This window comes from Bidens hawaiensis, unplaced genomic scaffold (genome assembly GCF_021521415.1).
Source record: "Bidens hawaiensis isolate Kalapana, Puna unplaced genomic scaffold, B.hawaiensis_p1.1 tig00032031_1, whole genome shotgun sequence".
In the NCBI taxonomy this organism is placed as follows: Eukaryota; Viridiplantae; Streptophyta; class Magnoliopsida; order Asterales; family Asteraceae; genus Bidens; species Bidens hawaiensis.
Genome location: NW_027495416.1, coordinates 159,878 through 164,806, shown reverse-complemented (window position 1 = coordinate 164,806; position 4,929 = coordinate 159,878).

The window sequence follows — 4,929 nt, the reverse complement described above, 5'->3', positions numbered from 1 at the left end:
ACCTTTTCCCCATCCTCGTGAGAAGCGTTGAGGGCTGCGCTCATAGCATCATCATAAGAGGTCTCACCAAAGACCCGATGCACAACCTACAAAAGAAAATATACAAGTGTCAAAACCTTTTCTATTTACAAAGAAAAGCGTAAAGACAAGAAAAGCTTACCTGAGACAACGCTTCTCGAAGAAGCCATTCCTTGGCAACCAGGGCTTCTTGGAGGGCAGCTTGAGCTTCGTTACGGGCGCGATCGGCTTCACTCTTGTTGAGGTTGGCAAGCAACACTTCTTTAGCCGCAGCCTCTTCGATGCCCTTCAGCTTACGCTCAGCATGGTCAAGCACCCCCCTCTGGTCCAGGATTTCTTGGAGCTTTTTGGCGTCTTCCATCGCCAAGGCATCATGAGCCTGCTGGAGAGCCTCTAATTTGGCTTTAAGCTCCTCATTCTCCACGCGTAGAGGCTCAGCAAAAGCTTCAGCCTTGGTGGCCCTCTCGGTTGCGTTCCTTGCAGTTTCCTTAGCCAGCCGAAGCTGTTCATTAACAGCTTGGGCAACCTTGGAACGGGCCTCGAGCCGGGCCTGAACTTCAACCTCGAGGGCCTTGAAGGCCTTCTCCTTCTCCGCAGCCACTGCGGTAAGTTTTTGGTTCTCCTCCCGGACAGCCCGCGCCTGAGCTACTTCTTTAACGCGAGCTGCTTTCAACTTGTCGTTTTCACGACAAAGCAGCTCGACGCGCGGCTGCATCTGGGCCAGGAGAACCCGAAGCTCATTGCTTAGCCTACCCTCCTGGTAGCTAGCCATGGCTTCCCCCAACGCACCACTAGGAGCAGCGTGACGAGCCCACTCCACGCACTCCACAGGGGTGCGAAGGGTTGTTCCTCGGCGAATGTTCCATCGTGGAACATACACTTCATTGGAATCCGACACTGCAAAAAACATAAAGCAGTTAGGAAAAGATGATATAAATATATATATATATATATATATATATATATATATATATATATATATATATATATAAAATAGGCCAAAAGAACCCTACGCACCTGTAGGGTCAATAACAGGCCGATAGCCGCCGAACCCATCACCTGAACCCAAGGGAAATCCATCCAAGAGGTCAGGCAGATGGGAAGGTGGCAGAGACTGGCGAGAAGCCCCATGCGTACCTGATGGATCGGCCGTCGTTGCCGATGACGGGGGCATGGTAGCAGCCGCCGCGGTCGCCGCCGCGGAATCCGCAGCAATAGTAACCGCCGGCTCGGTGAAGGATGCTGTAAAAATAGCACTCACAGCCGGTGGTGACGTCATCACAGCTGGAACAGTCGGCTCAAAGGAGTGAGCAACTGAACCAGCGGAAGCAGGCGCAGGCGCCTGGGTCGACGCCTCAGGTAGGCTGACCAAGCCTACCGTCATTGGCGGAGAGGTACTCCTCTGCGCTCCACCCGGGAATGCGTCAACATCCACGCCTGCGTAAAGAAGATAAGTGTTAAAACGACATTAAACTATGAAGCTAAAGATAAAGGAAGTTTGTACTTACGGGTTTTCTTGAGCCTAAAGGTACGGAGAGGCGGGGACGAACCCGATGGAGCCGGCCTCTTCACGCCGGTCACCGTCGTCATCCTGGGCTCTTCGGTGACAGTTGTCACAGCCTCCGGAATGGTGATCTTATCACCACCGGGATTCCCCGCCACCTCTTCGCTCTCGGTCTCCGAGTCAGACCGAGGCGCTGGATCGGCAGTGGAGGCCACCTTCTCCTTCCCCTTCCCGCCGGCGGCCTTCTTCTTCCGCACCAACGGAGGACCATCTGCGGATTCCTCATCAGAACATACGATTAGAGGAATTCCAGCAGAGGTTTCAACATTGAGGGGTCGAGGGTCGAATAGCGCCTTACCTGGCCGACGGGCGCTAAGGATCTCATGGCCTAGCGGATAGACCTCCACGAACCGATCCGCCGTTTGTTCTAGGATGGGCAACTCGTTCTCATCTAGAGCGCGAGTACCCATCCGTGCGGGACCGTCAGCCTCCCGCGGGTTCAGGAGCGACTGCAAGTCGTTCCCCTCTGAAATAAACAGGAAAGAAGTTAGAAGAAATTTAAAATCAACAAAAAGAAACAAAGCATACCGTAAGGAACAGAGTTCGAACCGTATTCGAGGACGATCGGAATCTTTCGCGCATCAGCCTCCTTCCACACCCGGCTCATCCCCAGCATCACCATCCCGGACTCCGCAAACCGGTAAACCGGAGATTGGACCCGGGAAATCTTCGAAAACCATTCCGCCTCCTCGTAGTTGGAGGCGTGAAGGCTACGAAGGGCTTGCCCGTTCTTGAATTTCATGGCAAGGGGGATGGCGCGAGCGGAGATGTAGAAGAACTCCCGCTTCCACGCGCGAAGACTGCGCTCGGTTGCGCAAATCTTCAAACCCTTGATCCGGGTTATCAACGTGTACCACCCCTGGATGCACCTCCAAGTGTAGAAGGTCATCAGGCGGTCAACATAGGGCTCAATGCCCAAAATCCGGCACAACCCCACTCGAAGTGGCGAATCTTGGCGATCGCCATGGGGTGCAACTCGGTCAAATGAACACCGTGCCTCTCAAGGACACGGTAAACAAACTTTGTTAATGGGAACCTAAGATTCGCATAAACAAAGAATGCAGCATAAACCCCGATCTTGCCTCTGGGGGCATCGTACACCGTCTGGTGGGGTTCAGGAAACTCAGGCTCGAGAGACTCGAGCATGAACTTCCTGACGACGTACCGATACAGATCGCCAGGCAGAGCACACTGGCACTCGCCAGCAGTACTCTTGTCGTCAGCTGTAGATTCGAGATCACGAGACATCTTGTAAAAGAAGAAGAAAACGATTTCGGGAGAATGCTTGCCTGAAAAGGTGAGTATTCGCCGGAAATCGCAAAGAAGATGAAGAGAAGAGTGAAAGTGTGGATTACAAAGAACCCTCTCCCCCTTTATATACTAATCGCAATTAATGCGATGAAATTAATGCGGAAGAGAGAGAAAACGAAGGTGCAATGAAACTATGACACGTGGCAAAAAGCAAGCTGGCAACAGCTGTTGACAGGACGCATACCATTAATTTCGCGGCCCACGCGCCTGAAAAAGCGTCTGGAATGACCATGTACTGTCACGTCACCATAACTTCCTGCACGTCCTGACACAGTCAGAAGAAACCGTCGCACGACGTTTCAGAGGTTTGGACTGTTCTTATCCTTTCACCAACTCTTCGAATTTCAAAATTCAAAATTCAAAAAGATTCAAAAGTAAGCGAGAAAATACCCCTTACCTTGGCAACCAAGTAACCGTAAGACGGATGCGGGTACAGTGTTAAGGCAAAACCCTTCACATACCTAGCACCCGCAGGGAATTGACGCCAGGAATACCTTGGAAGTAAAGTAACCGTTAGACGAGTGCGGGTACAGTGTCAAGGCAAAACCCTTCACATACTTAGCACTATGCAGGGAATTCAAACCAAGAAGGATCTTCTGGGCCATGCTTGCGGAAACGGGAATAACATCCCCGCACGACGGGAACGTCGAGAACTATATTGTTTGAAACTCCAAGATGGAATTGGTGGTTTTAGCATAATTGATCACTATGTTGAAAACTACCAAGACCCCATGGAGAATCCACACAAGTGGGACTCAACGCTCCTGACGTGCAAGGAGGTTACAAACCTACCCGCTTCACACCCAAAGATCAAGCAGAAAACCGCGGGAAGAATCACCACGGAAAACCTAAAAACTAAACCCTTTTCAAAACCCCTTGCTAAGTACAAAAGTTCACCTCACTTATTAATAATTCATGAGAAGAACATTGGACTGGGGGGACTTGAAGAGGTAGGTCCCAGCAGAGCCCAGTTGGACCCGCAAGACTCACCTTGAACAGGGACGTCTGCGCAATGACCAACTGCTCCAGCAGGACCCACCATGCTCAAAGAACCTTACGCGCAGTACGCCAGCTGTACCCGCAGGGAAAGCCTCCCAATGGTGAAGTACCCCGCCTGTTCCCGCAGCTGCGGATACAAGCCATCAGGGAAGGCTACCCGCACTAACAGCAAGGCTACACGCACAAGGCATTAGCCACTTCAGTAGTCACATGAAGGAATGAGCAAGGCGGGAATACTCCCGCCTAAATGAGCCAGTCCGTATGCTTCTGGAAGGTCTTTCGTACTATACCTACTAAGGTATGGGCGGAACAGACAATTTGACCAGAGCAGCCCATGAACCAATCACAGGGTGACAGCTCACCGACAACAATACGAGGAGGAGCACCCTCTAGTACTGTTTGTCACTATTAGCCGCTGCCTACTCACCAACCCTTACGATGGGACGTGCGCAGCCTACAGTTGGTGGAACAGTGCGTAGCCGGCAGTAAAGGAACAATATACAGCCGACCTTTACTGTTGGCCGTAGCCTATCCACCAACCAGCATGGCCTGTGTGTAGTCCACTGTTGGTGGAACAGGAATACTATTCAGCCGGCTGTACCTTCTAGGAAACCTACCTTCGGCTATAAATACTCCAACACCTTGGAATGGTAAGGACATCATCTGATATCTCAATCTTATCTAGCAATCTCTTAATATACACTTATATTCAGAGCAATCTAGTCTGATTCTCACGCCGGAGGGTGGTCACAAGGAGGAACCCCCCCTTCTCAGTGACGAGCTTACGTGGGAGGCGGGGTTGCGAAGGGTGGTCCAACACCTTGATTTCCGGCGAAGGAACAACGTGGGAGGCGGGGTTGCGAAGGCAGGGGCGGAGCAGCGGTGGCTGGCCGGAGGTGGAGGAGGTAGGGGCGGAGGAGAGGCGGCGGCATGGAGTAAGGGTGGCGTTGGAATTGAAGGTGGAGGGGGGCAGGGGGTGACGGGATTTGAGGGTTGAAGAAGGGTACTGCTTGGAGTTTGAGAGAGCAGAGGGAAAC